The 18,667-nt window shown below is 42.5% G+C and overlaps 1 long non-coding RNA gene across 2 annotated transcripts in view; it reads left to right on the top strand.

The window, feature by feature from the left end:
* LOC141995895 (uncharacterized) overlaps positions 1-10,693 on the top strand; it is a 77,671-nt gene extending 66,978 nt beyond the window's left edge. For both annotated transcript variants that reach the window (XR_012641427.1, XR_012641428.1), the window contains 2 exons: positions 6,130-6,772; positions 10,235-10,693. This is a non-coding gene — a long non-coding RNA (uncharacterized LOC141995895). The remainder of the gene's footprint in view (positions 1-6,129; positions 6,773-10,234) is intronic.
* The last annotated feature ends 7,974 nt before the right edge of the window (positions 10,694-18,667 follow it).

Genomic DNA, 18,667 nt, shown 5'->3' with positions numbered 1-18,667 from the left:
GGCCTGGAACAAAAAGTTGGGCCCAAGGCGTAAAGCTGGGATGCATTCACTTACTTGAGTGATGGGCACAGTGCCTGAGCGCCTGGAATGGACCACACTGAGAATGCCACACTCAGGGCAGACTGCAAAAAACAGAGCAGACAATCCCCCAAAACTGGTGGTTTATTCTATAATTAGATTCACCAAGTCAGTACAAAAGAGCTTCTGCAGTACTCTTTGAAAACTCGTGGCGAACGGGGGAAGTCCCAGATGACTGGAAAAAGGCTAATGTAGTGCCAATCTTTAAAAAAGGGAAGAAGGAGGATCCTGGGAACTACAGGCCGGTTAGCCTCACCCCAGTCCCTGGAAAAATCATGGAGCAGGTCCTCAAGGAATCAATCCTGAAGCACTTAGACGAGAGTAAAGTGATCAGGAACAGTCAGCATGGATTCACCAAGGGAAGGTCATGCCTGACTAATCTAATCGCCTTCTATGATGAGATTACTGATTCTGTGGATGAAGGGAAAGCAGTGGATGTATTGTTTCTTGACTTTAGCAAAGCTTTTGACACTGTCTCCCACAGTATTCTTGTCAGCAAGTTAAAGAAGTATGGGCTGGATGAATGTACTATAAGGTGGGTAGAAAGTTGGCTAGATTGTCGGGCTCAATGGGTAGTGATCAATGGCTCCATGTCTAGTTGGCAGCCGGTGTCAAGTGGAGTGCCCCAGGGGTCGGTCCTGGGGCCGGTTTTGTTCAATATCTTCATAAATGATCTGGAGGATGGTGTGGATTGCACTCTCAGCAAATTTGCGGATGATACTAAACTGGGAGGAGTGGTAGATACGCTGGAGGGCAGAGATAGGATACAGAGGGACCTGGACAAATTGGAGGATTGGGCCAAAAGAAACCTGATGAGGTTCAATAAGGATAAATGCAGGGTCCTGCACTTAGGACGGAAAAACCCAATGCACAGCTACAGACTAGGGACCGAATGGCTAGGCAGCAGTTCTGCGGAAAAGGATCTAGGGGTGACAGTGGACGAGAAGCTGGATATGAGTCAGCAGTGTGCCCTTGTTGCCAAGAAGGCCAATGGCATTTTGGGATGTATAAGTAGGGGCATAGCGAGCAGATCGAGGGACGTGATCGTTCCCCTCTATTCGACATTGGTGAGGCCTCATCTGGAGTACTGTGTCCAGTTTTGGGCCCCACACTACAAGAAGGATGTGGATAAATTGGAGAGAGTCCAGCGAAGGGCAACAAAAATGATTAGGGGTCTGGAACACATGACTTATGAGGAGAGGCTGAGGGAACTGGGATTGTTTAGTCTGCAGAAGAGAAGAATGAGGGGGGATTTGATAGCTGCTTTCAACTACCTGAGAGGTGGTTCCAAAGAGGATGGTTCTAGACTATTCTCAGTGGTAGAAGATGACAGGACAAGGAGTAATGGTCTCAAGTTGCAGTGGGGGAGGTTTAGGTTGGATATTAGGAAAAACTTTTTCACTAGGAGGGTGGTGAAACACTGGAATGCGTTACCTAGGGAGGTGGTAGAATCTCCTTCCTTAGAAGTTTTTAAGGTCAGGCTTGACAAAGCCCTGGCTGGGATGATTTAATTGGGGATTGGTCCTGCTTTGAGCAGGGGGTTGGACTAGATGACCTCCTGAGGTCCCTTCCAACCCTGATATTCTATGATTCTATGATTCTACCATGTGGTTAACCAGAAGCCAAACACAGTCTGCTTTAGGCATTCCAGCCCTTGGCTGTCATCCAGATAAACAGGTTTACTATAGTGAGAGGTTACTGAAAACCCAATTAACCATATGTGAGGTTCTATTAATCCCAAAGGATCATACACTTACCCCCAGGTCAATAGGTATCTCAGATCTTACCCAAATATCATGCTATCAGCCAATCCTTAGTAAACTAACTAAAGAATAATAGTTCAAAATACTACTTTTAGTTGTAAATCCATAGTCCAGAGAATTGAAGAAGGAAAGAGGCAAAATGGAGATGTGTCAGGTATCTTTTATATCCTCTGCCATGTGCATGGAAAGTTACTGTCCCAAACAAAGCCCACAGCCCCTGTGTATGGAAAGTTACTGACAAAGATGGAGTCCAGGTTACATGTTCTCATCACATGTCCTTGCATGATTTGCTGAATCACAGGGCAGCCATTGGCTCCTGGCTGTCTGAGACATCCATAAGAAAGTCCTACTGGGTTTCTTCAATGGCCCATTGTGAGAGTGGAGTGTCCTTAGTGGGCCATGAACACATAGCTGTCTAGCCCTGATCTAAATCTATCTGGGGGATGTCACCCAGGAACACAACACATGTTTGAAATACAAATACGTATTAATAACTTCAGATACAAAGATGATACATGCATATAAACAGGATAATCATAGTCAGACATTCATAACTTTTCTACTGATACCTTACATGACATACTTTGTACAAGATTTGCTGCAATTATATAACAGCGGTAACAACAGTGATATAAATTGTCATCTATAATCATACAGCATCACAGTACCATATAAGACAGAGAGACATAAATAGAGACTATGCTGGAGATTGCTGGGCAGGGGAAACTCGGCCTGTTATGTTCCTGTAAAGCGGATCCCAGATTGATCCAATTCCCCTGTGCCTCAGAGGCCTGGCCTGGATCAGTGGGCCTGTTGAATCTATGGTTAATCTGTGACAAATCAATGCTGTCTCATGGCAAGCTACTTAAGTGCCACTGGAATGGTGTCAAGCACATCCTTCCCTTTCTAAAGAGCCAAGCATGCTGCACCTTAAGAGTACTAACACTTCCTACTGACCTAAGAGCAAAGGACTGAGACTGAGACTGGCTCCCACATGTGTCAGGATAGTGCTGCATTGCCCAGCTGCCTCTAGGCTGTTTGGACCAGACAGCTCTAATGTTCTCACTTATGCGTTTCTGCCATACCCATAACATTTTTTATAACTGATTTATCTGCCTAGTCTAACCACTTAAGCAAGGACTCCTTTCTATTTTTATATATAACAACATACCTTGCTAGCGAGCACTGTATTATTATGTCCTTTGACTGGCCTGTGTTCAGAAAGGGTGTAGTCAGCAACTGAAATTTTGTATCCATCCACACTAATTGGGCTCCCCTTCTACTCTGTGGTGTCACTCCCCACAGCTATAAATAACGTATAGAAGACTATTGGTATTTCAGCACAGCAATATCTTTAAATGAGCTATTTATTTCTTCTCTTGTGGCACCTCTATGAAGTGCTACCCCCTTTTGATAATTTTTCACATCATCACATCCCCTACTGGTTATTGCTGGAGCTTCCCTATAGAAGTGAAAAATTCCTCTGCCCACTCCCTCAGCTCAATTCTACACCTTTTTGTTAAGCTCACTGGATCCCACAGACAGCACAGCAAGAGTTGTTTTCATATTGGTTTGGGTTGCATGAGCCAACAAGTCTTCCAGGGTAAAGTGTTGCCGATATTCTTAGTATTCTCTTTGGGAATGTTTTTGAGGATGGATTATGACGATCATCATTCTTACAATGATTAAATCTCTTTGCGTTGGGTAAAGAACCAATTTAAACATATTTACAGTTAAAGAACTTCCCAGTGGAAGAACAAATGTTTTGTTTTCTCCTCTGTTCATTGACAGAACTATGAGTGTCTGCTGTTTAATTTCCTGAGGCAACAATTCTACGGGTGACTGGCAGGTTTTCATTGTTCTTCATAAGGCCTTTTATTAACACACTGTTAGATCTCTATGTCTGACCACACCCACAATGTTAGCAATCAGATTGGGTGTAATAGTAAAGGTTTACCGCAGGAATTTATGATACCCTGTGGATCAGTGCTTACTAGCTAGATCCTTCCTTATCTTCAGAAACAACTGCAAAATGATCACTCTGTCTCAAAGTGCTTCACAAACAAGTGCAGGTTTCATTTTAGTGTAAATCGGGATAAACTTTTGCATTTTATAGTCCATACCAGGAACACTCTGATTTATAACATCCTTACATGGTTTTGTATGACTACACAGTACATTTGAGATGCAGGTTAGACTGAAAGAATTAAAGTCCTTCCTGAAAGAGCTGCAGGTGGGATTTTCAGAAGTGCCTAAGCAGTTAGGAGCACAAGTTCCATTGTCTTTTAACAGGATTTGTGCTCCTAACAGCTGTAGGCATTTTTGAAAATCTCACCGTGTGACTGTATTGTTAATGGAAAAGATGAGAATACCCTCAGACAGGATACTCGCCGCCACGCACCCTAAGGAGCTGGTCTCTCTTTCCACTGTTTCTATTATTTGTCCTCATTCCTTCACTATAAGAGGTACGTCCACTGTAGTCTGTTCTCATAGTTTGTTATGATACTTGTCTATTTTAGACTATACACTTTTCTGGACAGAGGAGTTATTTTCTTACTTGAGTGGAAAGTACCACACACTAAATAATACTATGTAAATGAAATCAAAAGGGATAAGAACAGATTGGAACAGAACCACTCTGAACCTTGTCCAATATTCTCTCTGTACTCTTGCTGGTTGTACATATTCCTGGCTTTGTGATACATTCATTTCAATATGATTCCCAAATTCCTCATTTTTGCAGTTCTCCATTGACATAGGTGTTTATCTTCTAGAAACAAGCCAGTTTGCTTCTCCACACACACACACTAATGCAGCGGGCAGGGTGGGTGACAGTGAAACAAAGCAGAATGCAAATGCCATACAGGCTTCTGACATCTACATCACAGAAACAATTGCTTGAGTCACACTCACAGGAACAGTGTTTTATTTCTACCTTCAGTCCCCAACTCCCACACATTGAGGCCCTCTGATTCTTGCTTTCTTTCCTGGATAGTATTTACAGAGAATTCAGGTTATTGTTTTTACTTCTATTTTGTGCTGTTCAATCTTATCAGGCATGAGAAAGGAGACAAAGCGGAGCTGAGATCAGTAATTGGAGGGAACCAAGCCAAAAGAAACAAGATCCGAAAAGGGCTGTGAAGGGAGAAAGGGAGAGGCTGTTCCAGGAGTAGGGGGTAGCATGAAAAAAAGAATGGGGTCATGTGTGTAAGGAGACAGAGGGCACAACTAAAAGACTGCCCCATCCTTTCTGCCACAGACCTGGCCACGATAATACTTGCGTTTGCTTCCTATTATTTGGATTATGGCAAAGCAATTTATTTGGGTTTGTGAGTATAAACTGAGAAAACTGCAATTGGAGATGAACGCTGCAGCCAGCTGTTCAAGTTACCAAGAGTACCGGTATGTCCTCCCAGTGTTCTTCTCTCTGCTCTGGTTCCCTGTACAGCACCACAGTCATTTTAAGGTCTTGGTTCTTATTTTCAAAGTGCTAACGGCCAGAGGCCTAAGACACTGGCTCATCCTCAGGGATCTCAACTATCCTTAACACCTGCACTGCTCAGGGAAAATGGAACTGGTCACCAACCACAAAGGTGAAGCTTGTCTGGCAAGAGAAAGGGCTTTCTTAGTGGCTAAAGCTCTCTCTCCTAAGGTCTGAAACCTCCCACAAACCTCACTATGCTCCAGCTCAAAAGCAAGGCACACTTCTGCAGATTTGCCTTCCTCATGCACTTTAACATACACAAAACAACAAAAAGAAAAGGAGTACTTGTGGCACCTTAGAGACTAACCAATTTATTTGAGCATAAGCTTTCGTGAGCTACAGCTCAAATACCTAAACATGCCACCCACTCTGCCCCCATGAAAGAAACCAGTCAGACCGAAATAGGTCAGTTCACCACAGAAACAATTTACTAAGATAAAAGCTATGCATTCAGAGTGCATGTATTCAAAGGATCAAAGACTAGCAATCTTCTCAGCCACAGAGTGGCAGCCATGATAGGCCTTGTGAGAAAGGTTGAAGAACTCAATGGAAGATTTGATATTGGACTTTTGAAAGGAGATCCAGTACAAATCAACTTGAGACAATGCTGAACCCTACAGTGTACTAATACTCCGACCACACAAACCTTGGAAGAGACTAGCTGCAGTTTTATGGAAATTCAGAGGGCGTTATTACCTGGTTGTAGTGACTATTTTTCCAGGTATATAGAAATAATGAAAGACATAACATGTCACAGTGTTATCGAGAAACTAAAGTTCATTTTTGCTCACTTCTGTATTCCAGAACAACTAATGACAGACAACGGACCACAATTCACTGCAGCAGGATTTAAGTCATTCTGAAGAAAATATGATTTTTGATCATATTACTACCAGCCCACATTACCCACAAGTGAATGGAGAGGCTGAGAGCATGCTGTACAGATAGCCAAGGAAATCCTACAGCAGGAACATCCATTCCTTGCTCTTCTGAGTTACATATCAACATGAATAACAGCTACTGGATATAGTCCAGCACAACCCCTGATGGGAAGAAAACTCAGAACTAGTGTTCCAACTTTGGAAAAGAATCTATCGCAAAAGTGGTCAGACATGAATACAGTAGCGAAATCGGATAAACAGGCTAAAAGAGCTTATGAACACTTACAACGGATGTCACTCAGTTAAAAAACTGCCAGGTCTAGCACTCGGTGATTGTGTTTGCATCAAATTGGATGGAGAAAAGGGATGGACAACTCCAGCTGTCATAAAGAAAAATAATTCAGTGCCCAGATCATATATGGTTGAGACCAACAGTTGAGAGTTCAACAGAAACCATTGACATCTACAGTTTGTTCCTGACCTCAGAACCGACAATCAACAGAGCAAATGCTACAGATGGCAAATGCAGAACAAGATGACGACTCAAGGATTCCAAACCGACCATGGTCAGTCAACTAAGTTCTTATGCATTCGGGTCATGTAATTAGAAAACCAGTACACTTCAGAGACACTTAGACTGATTCCTACTGAAATTCAAAGACAGTGTGATAGTGTAAATATTGTAAATAGTAGGAATGTAGAAGTTAAAGAAGGGTGGTGTAATGGAATGTTAAGCTGTATTCTACTGTTCAGCCATTAAGTAGCACTATGTGTAAAATACTTTATTTAAGCTAAACTGAGCCATCTCTAGCAGGCATTAAAGGATCTTATACTGAACACATCTAGCATATATAAACAAGCTCTGTAGCCAGTCCATATCTAGTACAGAAGTACATGACACTCCCCATAGCACATTAACATACACTGCTTACTAGGCATCTGCAAAGATTTTGTTAAAGCCTATTGAAGCCTCTCCCCCACTGTGACATTACTCAGGACTGGAGAGAACTGGCTGGACTAACCTGGACTGAGAGTTGTAGGAACTACTGTTTGGGCAGTGTAAGCTGGTGGGTGTTTCACCAGCCAGGAAAGGGAAATAAAGTTTGAGCCATTAGTCTTACAAAACCCTTTCCTCAGAATTTGTTTTATTGTCCGTGGAACAAAAAGTACATCAACTGAAAAACACTGGGCAATAATTCTTATAGGTTTCAGAGTAGCAGCCGTGTTAGTCTGTATTCACAAAAAGAAAAGGAGTACTTGTGGCACTTTAGAGACTAACCAATTCATTTGAGCATAAGCTTTCGTGAGCTACAGCTCACTTCATCGGATGCATAAAGTGGAAAATGCAGTGAGGATGTTTTATACACACAGACCATGAAAAAATTATCCCCGATAATGTCACAGCAAACCTGGTGGCTGAACTTTGTGACTTTGTCCTCACCCATAACTATTTCACATTTGGGGACAATGTATACCTTCAAATCAGCGGCACTGCTATGGGTACCCGCATGGCCCCACAGTATGCCAACATTTTTATGGCTGACTTAGAACAACGCTTCCTCAGCTCTCGTCCCCTAATGCCCCTACTCTACTTGCGCTATATTGATGACATCTTCATCATCTGGACCCATGGAAAAGAAGCCCTTGAGGAATTCCACCATGAGTTCAACAATTTCCATCCCACCATCAACCTCCGCCTGGACCAGTCCACACAAGAGATCCACTTCCTGGACACTATGGTGCTAATAAGCGATGGTCACATAACCACCACCCTATACCGGAAACCTACTGACCACTATTCCTACCTACATGCCTCCAGCTTTCACCCAGACCATACCACACGGTCCATTGTCTACAGCCAAGCTCTATGATACAACCGCATTTGCTCCAACCCCTCAGACAGAGACAAACACCTACAAGATCTCTATCAAGCATTCTTACAACTACAATACCCACCTGCGGAAGTGAAGAAACAGATTGACAGAGCCAGAAGAGTACCCAGAAGTCACCTACTACAGGACAGGCCTAACAAAGAAAATAACAGAACGCCACTAGCCGTCACCTTTAGTCCCCAACTAAAACCTCTCCAACGCATTATCAAGGATCTACAACCTATCCTGAAGGACGACCCATCACTCTCACAAATCTTGGGAGACAGGCCAGTCCTTGCCTACAGACAGCCCCCCAACCTGAAGCAAATACTCACCAGCAACTACATACCACACAACAGAACCTCTAACCCAGGAACCTATCCTTGCAACAAAGCCCGTTGCCAACTGTGTCCACATATCTATTCAGGGGACACCATTACAGGGCCTAATAACATCAGCCACACTATCAGAGGCTCGTTCACCTGCACATCTACCAATGTGATATATGCCATCATGTGCAAGCAATGCCCCTCTGCCATGTACATTGGTCAAACTGGACAGTCTCTACGTAAAACAATAAATGGACACAAATTAGATGTCAAGAATTATAACATTCATAAACCAGTCGGAGAACACTTCAATCTCTCTGGTCACGCGATTACAGACATGAAAGTTGCGATATTACAACAGAAAAACTTCAAAACCAGAGTCCAGCGAGAGACTGCTGAATTGGAATTCATTTGGAAATTGGATACAATTAATTTAGGCTTGAATAGAGACTGGGAATGGTTAAGTCATTATGCAAGGTAACCTATTTCCCCTTGTTTTTTCCTACCCCCCGCCCCCACTGTTCCTCAGACGTTCTTGTTAAACCCTGGATTTGTGCTGGAAATGGCCCACCTTGATTATCATACACATTGTAAGGAGTGTGATCACTTTAGATAAGCTATTACCAGCAGGAGAGTGGGGTGGGGGGAGAGAAAACCTTTTGAAGTGATAAACACCCATTTTTTCATGGTCTGTGTGTATAAAACATCCTCACTGCATTTTCCACTTTATGTATCCGATGAAGTGAGCTGTAGCTCACGAAAGCTTATGCTCAAATAAATTGGTTAGTCTCTAAGGTGCCACAAGTACTCCTTTTCTTTTTGCGAATTCTTATAGGCTTTCCCTGATTTAACTAGCTAGGAGGGGACAAGACACACCCTTTGCTTTGACCCAGATTCCCTTTTTTATAATACGTTTTCCTGAGCATCCACAAGACAGGCAGGGAGTCCTGTTAAGCCCTTAGAGACTGAAGCACGCTTATCTTGTCATAAGCAATTTTTAAGAGGAGATTGTAAGTGTATGTGGCAAAATTCCTCCCTTGTACCTTTATATTACGAACAGGGGCAATGTTTCTAAGTGAAATATCTGTGGCTCTTGTGATTTTTAAGATCTATCCACAACTTCAGCTGCAATCTGCTATTTGCAAAGCTTCACATTTTAAGCTCACTTTTATTTAGGGCGTTGTTTAGGGTATTTATTTTATTTAGGGTGTTGATGCATACCAAGATCTCCAGGGAATCCTCCAGAGAGATCTCCAGGAAGGTTTCCTGCAGGTACTCAGGTTTCAGAGTAACAGCCGTGTTAGTCTGTATTCTTTCTTTTTTCTTTTTGCAGGTACTCAGTAATCCTCTGCCAGTTTCTTTGGCAAAGCAGCTTTGTTCCTTTGCCCATTGTAGAAAACTTTGCTGCGCCATTCGGCAATCACTTGTGCAGGGACCAAAGCGGCGCATAGGGGAGCAGCATAGGGAGCAGGGCGGAAGCCACAAGCATAGAGTAGATGTACTCTCATTTCCCTGCTTACGCTTGGCACTGAGATGTCTGCTAGAATTACCCCCGCCTGTGGAAAAGTGTGGGAGAATTTTAAAATTTGTTCCCTTGAGTGCTGCACCACGACCCTTGCAAAGAGTGTGTGCTCTTTTCCCCATGTGGAGCCCCCACCCCACCACCAACACTCACCATGCTTTGGGTGTTCGCAGAGATGTGTGCCTGGCTAGGCTCAGTGAGAAAGTGATGGCAATGTTGCAAAAGGTATATTTAACAGAAATGTTTCAATGCTGTGCGTGAATTGAACAATCTCACTTCTGTGCATTGTCCCCTGTGCTTCACTAGATGTGGCCTTCAGGAACACCCCACGTACCCCAGCCAGGCATCTCTGCCAGATAAGAAAGTGCCCAAGATGCAGCAAAGAAGACACGTTCTGGGAGGTTCTGCAGTGCTCCAATGCAGAAAAAAGGGAACGAAAGGAGTGCTGGGAAGCCGAACGGCAGGACAGAAGAGAATCACGCATTTGTTAAGGATTCTATTGAGCGGATGATTAAAGTAATGGAGGAGCAAAGGCAGACGCTGAAGTCCTTAATAAAGCTGCAGACTGAGCAGATCAGTGCTTGACCTCCACTGCAGCACATTCTGAACTCTTTTCCGTGCCCCCCCCGAAGTCCACCCACGCAGGCCTTTCCACCTTCGGGGACTTCTCGGTTTCCCCTTCACTCCACTCCTGCAGACAACTTTCACAAGGACAGCTGGACCTCACACAGCTGTGAAAGTCTGCCCTTCCCTGGTTCCTCCTTTCCTGCCAATCATCTCTGTGTTTGTGTGCGCGCTGTTTCTTGTGCAATAAAAGCAAACTTTTATAATGGTAAATCATCTCTTTTTTTTTCCCTACAAGTTGAGATTGCAGGCACCGCCAATACATGCACAGGCATTTTAATCACTTTATTACAGGAGTATAAAGCCCCAGTGTCAGCATTGCCCCCTAGGAAAACTACATGTCATGTAACGTTGAAGCAACTCAGACAGAGATATACGTTACTGGTGGTCATTGTCAAAGTGCTGCCTCAAAGTCTCCCTGATTCAAATAGCTCCCCTCTGGGCTCCTCTGACAGCCCTGGTATCTGACTGCTCAAAATCAGCAGCCAAGCGGTCTGCCTCAGCACTCCACCCCTGAGCAAACCTTTCACCCTTAGTTTTACAGAGATTATGCAATGTACAGCACGCAGCTATGACCACAGGAATATTATCCTCAATGAGGTCCAACCTGCTGTAAATGCATCACCAGTGTGCCTTTAATCTGCCAAAGGCACATTCAACTGTCATCCGGCACCTACTGAGCCTGTTGTTGAACTGCTCCTTACTGCTATCCAGGTGTCCCATGTAAGGGTTCATGAGCTGTGGCTATAAGGGATATGCAGGGTCCCCCAGGATCACTATGGGCATTTCAACATCCCACACTGTAATCTTCTGGTTAGGAAAGAAAGTCCCAGCTTGCAGCTTTCTGTACAGGCCGGTGTTCCTGAAGATGCATGCACAATACACCTTCCCAGACCACCCCGCGTTGATGTCAGTGAAATGCCGACGGTGATCCACAAGCGCCTGCAACACCATGAAGAGATACCCATTCCTATTGATGTATTCCGTCGTGAAGTGGTCTGGTGCCAAAATTGGAATATGTGTGCCATCTATCACCCCTCCACAGTTAGGGAAACCCATTTCTGCAAAGCCGTCCACTATTTCACGCACATTTCCCAGAGTCACGATCCTTCTTAGCAGGATGCAATTTATTGCCCTGCACACTTGCATTAACACAGCCCCAAAGGTCGACTTCCCCACTCCAAATTGATTTTTGACTGACTGGTAGCAGTCTGGAGTTGCCAGCTTCTACAAAGCAATTGCCACACACTTCTCTACTGAGAGGGCAGCTCTCATTCTGGTGTCCCACGGGTCTGGGGCGAGCTCTGCGCACAGTTCCAGGAAGGTGGCTTTCTGCATCTGAAAGTTCTGTAGCCACTGCTCGTCATCCCACACCTGCATGATGATCCAACCATTCGGTGCTTGTTTCATGAGCCCAAAAGATCTAGCTACTGCCATCCGCGATGACAGTTAACAGAGCATAGGACAGCAGTGTGGGATCCATCCCTTCTCACAAAGATGCCAGGGTGCACAGCAAAGAAGGGCCATTGAAAAAATCCCACGAAAGAAAGTTGGAAGCCCATGGAATGCTGGGACAGAAAGCAATGCATTATGGAACATTTAGCACTGTCCCAAGATGTGCCATGATCTGCTCCATCATCCCAGAACACTTAGTGACAGAAGGACTGTGGGATAGGTACCCATAGTGCATTGCTCACACTGTTGATGATGGTGCCCCCACTATGGACGTGATCTGCCAACCGAGGGAGCAAGTGTGAACACGAAATTGCAATTTTTGTTATGTCAACTTTTGGGTGTCGACATCACTTTTGTCAACACAAATTGGTAGTGTAGACATGGCCTAAGTAAGATCAGGTCTATCCTAGCATCCATGCCTGTAGAATATTCTGCATAACCACAGCATCCCATAATATACTACTCAGGGTTTTTACTCCAACCATCTCAGGTTTTGTCTCAAAATAAATCCCAGTGACAACAGAGACATGCGAATCCTCCCTAGACTAGCAAGAACTATGTCACTATTTTCTCTTAGTGTAACGGAAAGGTCTACTGTTCAAGCCCTGCCATAGTGCTGTCACTTAACTTGCTCTTCCACTGCACTATGTGTCCATCTGCCACTCCTAACAGCCAACACCTTTTGTGCCTAACTGTAACTTATACAGACTTAATATCCGTGCCTAAGTAGTTCACATGCTGATGCTTAAGTGAAATACTTGCTATGATTGCCAGTATACTTCCTGCTCTAAACACCAGGACATCAGAATTGATGCTCATTTTTTTGTAGCCATTTGTCTGACTTCTTAGAAATGAGCAAGTTCTCCTTTTAAGAAGTATAACTGCAACCTGATTTCTGTTTTTCAGTCATTTGCCTCTAGGTGGCATACAGGCCATAATAAAGACAGATGGAAGACGCATGCATTGAGCCGCTTTCAACTGCAAATTACATTGGCCTTTGCTTCACTGTAACATGTACACCTCAGCTCCAAAACTGGCTGATAGCAAAAGTCTTTGAGTATTTATTTACAAATGGTAATAATCTAAGAGGCAGAACTAAGATGGGGGGGTGTTGTTTTGTATTTTTTGTGAGTTTTGTGTATTTTTTGTAAAACACTGCAGTAATTGAAATTCCAGTGAATTAATCTCTGATAAGCATCTCTGTTGTCCTTCTCACCATGTCCCTGAAGTGAGAAGAAGATGGTATTTAGGATTTTATTACTGTGGTAGGGCCAGAGGAATAATAAGTTGCAGATGTTGTTGTGGAACCTTTACCAAGGCAAACAGTTAATATTGATACAAATGAAACCCTACAGTGAGGCAAAGAATGAACTGTAACAAAGCAAATTGCTATGGCAGCTAATTGAGCAAGAAGTACCATCTATAACCCCATGGGTTAATTCAGTTTTACTTACACACTGTATATCAACATAGTTTTAGATGCTATGGTGGAGTTGGGGGGAAGGGAACGTCATGTTTTCTAACTGAGCAAGTCTATTAGTCACTATGCTAGTATAAAACGGAGTGTGCAATATTAAACAAAATTAAATTAAATTAATTAAATTAAATTAAATTAAAAGTAGTGTTAAGAGTCAGATGCTTTCCACAAAATGGTAGCAGGGACACTCATCCATATAAAATTCAGATACTTTAATAAAAACAACCATCCTTATCTATGTTAATCAGTAACACCTTACACAATCAAAACTCCAAGGAATGTCAAAAGTCAAATTTACTTTTTACTCTTTCTAAATGCTGTTTATTTACTTTTTGCACTGCTTTGGAGTTGGTTATAACAGCACATCAAATAGTATTGTTTTTGGCTCTCCTACACGTCACTCACCAAACCCAGTCAGATCTGTTTTACCAAGGTTTATCCCAAAGCCCTTTAGTATGCCTAACTTTTAAATATGGGGTTACAGAATCTCACATAATATTGTATCACCTGCAGGATAAGATGACTGATAAAGTGTCATTGTGGTATTATGACCATGCCAACCACCCTGCTGCTCATTTGCCTCCCCCTGAGCCTACACTGGATTCTTCTGCCATCCTTTTCTTGTATTGTCAAGCGCAAGGGGAAATGCAACTTCTTCATCTTCAACTCTGTGCTTAGAAAATTACCTCACTCCTGATTTAGGCTACTCTGAGGTCACAGTTCAAGCTCCTTCTTCCCAAGAACAAGCGACCCAATTTAGCAGCATCCCCTTCCAGTTCTGGTTGCCTTAAATTGAAGCAGAAGCTCCTTGGCACAGTTAAGAACACACTGAAGAAATACATTAAACAGAAGTTACAACAATATTTACTTAGGCTATGTCTACACTACGGACCTTACAGTGGCATAGCTGTACTGCTGCAGCTGCACTGCTGTAAGGTTTCCCGTGTAGCTGCTCTATGTGAGTGGGAGAGAGCTGCCAATAATTAATAATAATAAAGCTGCCAATCCAGTGCCTTTCATGAACAGAGGAACTGATGAAGATTTTTTTCAGCCTGCTCACTCCAGGACTTAGTGCGTAGGACAGAAACTGGACTCCTGGATACTGGAAGATGGGGGGGGGGGAAGGGGGAAAGATGCAGCTTCATATTATTTGTGGTGTTTTCGTCACATTTGTATTTGCTATTCTCAGTGACTCGCCACTATTTCAAATAAATCTTACTGATTAGAAATGGGACCGGGCTGCAAACTTTAGATCTGGATTCAGACTCCCCCAGTGTTCAGATCCCAGTTTATGGTTTGGTCCACAGTGTGGCCATCCATGGAATTCAGATTAGAATTTCCCTGAAATTTGTAGGTGCCTTGCTTCCACCCCATGTCTGTCGCTGACCATCTAATAAAAAACTGACATGCTTTTGTGCAGACATGGAACTCCAACGAATTTGGGATAATTTTAGTGTAAGTCCAACAGTACGAGCATCAGCATTCTGTATATACACTGTACTCAGTTTGTTTTGAAGGCAAGAGTATGCCTGTGTTTTGGCTTTGGCAAATGCTGCAGTGCCACCTGTTAGATAAGATGTTCATATGACAGATGCCAAGCCCTCATTTTCCACAACAGACTCTGAGGCATCTGCCTAAGTAAGACTCTGCATCAGATCCCTGTGAAAAAGTATTTTAAAAAGCATCAAACCTTTCATTCTTGCTCTAGATTGATGAAAAGCTGCCATTTCTAGTGAGTCCTTCTTTCTGCAAACAACAGGCAGGCAGCTGCCACGCTCACACATTCCCTTGCACATGGGAGAGTGCATCGGTCTCCAGCTATAGTAATTATCACATACTGGTTGCCTCTTGGCAGGCTCACCTACTGACAACCAATCAGAGAGCAGGAAGTTTGTAGTTCCGTACTAAGAGCCACAGTATGCAAAGTGGGAGTGCAGGTGCCAGTTGTCATGGAGAAATGAATTCTTATTTTTGCAGGTATTGGGCTTTGGTTGCAAGTGTTTGATACATCAATTTGCAGCCAATTCTAAAAATTACCACTACGCCAATGACAAGCTTAGGTGAATAAACTTTGCAATAGGATGAACAGGAACAGCCAGCAAAGACTGTGTAATTATGGATGTTCTTAATTTGTCTTTGCCACAGGATGGCAAAACTCATGACTTTGCTGAGGGTAGCCTTTTTGGGTTAGGTCACATGATGAAGAACTGGAATTTGCTCCCTATCAGGTTAGTTTGAAGATTTCTCTTATAAAAATATCATGTGGTGCAAGGTTTAAGATGATTATAAGCTTTTCTGGGTAGGGAAGAAACACATACTGATATGTCAGTACAGAGCCAGGAACACTTACCATACAGAATGAATAATAATGATACTAATTAAGGAAGCTCCCCTGTGAGATGCAGTTTGAATCACATAAGGCAGATGTCTCCAAAATATTGTTCACTCCTTTCATGGGAGCCATTCTAACTTGCCTGTTGTATTAGGACATGTGCAGGGACCATGGTTTTAGGGGCCTCCTCTTAGAATGTTGTTGTGCTGTGGTAAGTGGTTGGATACTGAATGGAATGGGTCTGAAATTTTGCTCCTTTATTGCACACCCTCCCAACACTATGACACAATTACCCCTAAGTTATAATAATGTGCTTATATTTTTTCACTGGAGGATCTCATGTCCTTTTACAAAGGCAGGTGACTATTGTTATTACCTTTTTTTAAAATGAGGAAGTTGGGGTACAGAGTTTAAGCCATTTGCCCAGGTTTTCCACAATAAAAGTCAACAAGCAGAGCAGGAAGAGAACCCAGGTCTTCTCACTCTTAGTTCTCTACTCTAGTGAATGGAAAGGGCTTCCTTCCTAGGAAAGATGGGAAGAAGAAAGATAAACCATAGCTGGAATTTGTACCCTAGAAATAAATACATTGGCTAGCTCAGCTAAAGTGAAATGAAGCTAGACCTGGGATGTAAGTTTTCGGATGCCAGTTCAGGGGAACTATGCAGAACCTGTGGCCTATAATCCTATTTAGTTCATGGATTATTATTTTATACTCTAAATAAGATACATTGAATATCTGCCAATCTTTACTGCCCCATAAGCTGAGAAGTATTTCAGGCCAGATAACCTGGTTCACTGGTTTGGGACATGCAGAGAAATTTTGAGAAGCATGCTAAAATGATACTCTATTGCCCTCACTCTCCTGGGTCATGGTGTATTTGTGGACATTAAAGGTACTGTATACTGTGCCTGGTTTTTGGAATGGTGTAACAGATAAAAGGGATGAGTGTTAGCAAGAAAATGTGTGTGCACCGAAAGCAGTAAACTAGCAATAGTCCGAGTATCCTCTAGACATCATTAACAGCAGGTATATGCAATAGGAAAGTGACAATGGTTAGGTGCTTGTTTCCTCCGAACCCCTTCACTCCCCCCTCCCAGTTCCTGTGTATGTTAACAAATTGAAATCCTGGATATAGCATATGACTGAACATACAGGATTGGTAGCATTTTATGCAGTGAATATTTAATAAAATATTTAAAAGAAAAATATAGAAGTTGGGACATATCCTGGATTCATAAGCATAGGGAGTGGAGGAAAGAGAGAGAACATAAAAGAGACTTTAAGGAACATATGGCCCCAGCTCCCATTCTCTCAGGCCAAGGCACTGATGCCAAAAAAAAGGTGAGTTCTGCACTGGCAGGAGGTGAATCTGTCTCTTGTGAAGAACAAAAAATGGGGACAGAAATGATCTGTAGTGTATTTGCATATCCTTCTGTTCTCTATCTGGCTCTAGGGAAAGGCCTTTTTAATGGACATACTTGCTTCAGATGATCAGTTCTGTTATTTGAAGGCTACAGTAGTCAGTCTCAGACAATAAATCTCAGTTGATCATCTGAACAGAATATTTTCATTGGAAAAAGGGCTTTCTAGAAGCAAGTATCTCTCAAACACATAGGATAACCTCAAACGCTAATTTGCTGGCAGTCTGGACTATTGTCAACACTCTAAGGGTTCAAAATAAGACATTTGTCATATCCCATGTACTGTTAAGAACTCACCCCTTTCAAGAAATAGTCACTCCATACAAAGCAGGCATCTCCCCATGCAACTCTGCTCACGGATGCTATTAAGACCAGCAAGTTCTTAATGCTTTTTCCATATGCAGAAAGATGAAAACAGGCATGTTCTTCACACAGCTCTATAGAATACACATTCTATTCTGCTCCCACAGCTCAAGCTGTGGAGTAGACATCTCCCCTCCCTCCTCCTCAGATTTAAACTGGCACATTGAGCCAGTGAACATATGTATTTATCTAATCATGCTGTGCTAACCATATCCCTTTACATAATATTTCAATTCCCACAGGGAAAGACATGGCCAAGTTTTAGCTTACCTTAAAACAAATAATCACTGTTGGATATTCTTGTGTCTGCTTAAGAACAGGTATTTGTTAAATAAGAGAGTTTGTTTGTATAGACATTCAAAATAAGCAGTCTACTTTGGTTTAAAAACCAGCTCTGAAATCTTTAATGAAATACGAGTTTAATGGTCTTCTCTCTATCCACAATAGAGAATTCATCATGACAAAAACAATAGATACTTCCAGCTCAGTTAGTTCCCCATTATTATTATTTTGTCCTACAGGAGACTATTTCTGCATATTTATATCAGGAAATTCATAGCACATTTAATATACCTGTATTGTAAACTGTTCCTTTGAGTTAAAAGGCATCTGAACACTGCAGAAATACTAATCCTCAGGCTTTTAGAAAGTAGGGGGGAAACATTCACAACCTAATTATTTGTCCCTATGGCTAAAGCAAATGAAAAACTCCTCAGAACACACCATACCCACACCCCCCAAAACCTGGAACACATACCCAGCTCAAAGGATAAGCAAATCTCTCTCCAAAGAGATTATTGGAAGTATTTATGTGCCAGGTCTTTCATAATGATAATAAAGCTGGCTGTTGTGCTGGATGCTTTCTCAAGCAAATGGTCTTGTGAACAATAATGATCAAAATAATATAAGAATATGAGAAAGAGATTTACATTAAAGTTCCACACACTTAATCATAATGTCCTTCCCACAGTGGGAATTTCAATAATTATCTTCACTCTGCTTAATAATTCTCTAAACTCAAAGTGTTTTATCTAAAAATATTAAATCTCAGTAAGAATCTCAAAG

This window comes from Natator depressus, chromosome 11 (assembly GCF_965152275.1).
Source record: "Natator depressus isolate rNatDep1 chromosome 11, rNatDep2.hap1, whole genome shotgun sequence".
Classification (NCBI taxonomy): Eukaryota; Metazoa; Chordata; order Testudines; family Cheloniidae; genus Natator; species Natator depressus.
The sequence above is the reverse complement of the archived record's forward strand: the minus strand, read 5'-3'. Positions and strand labels throughout refer to the sequence as shown.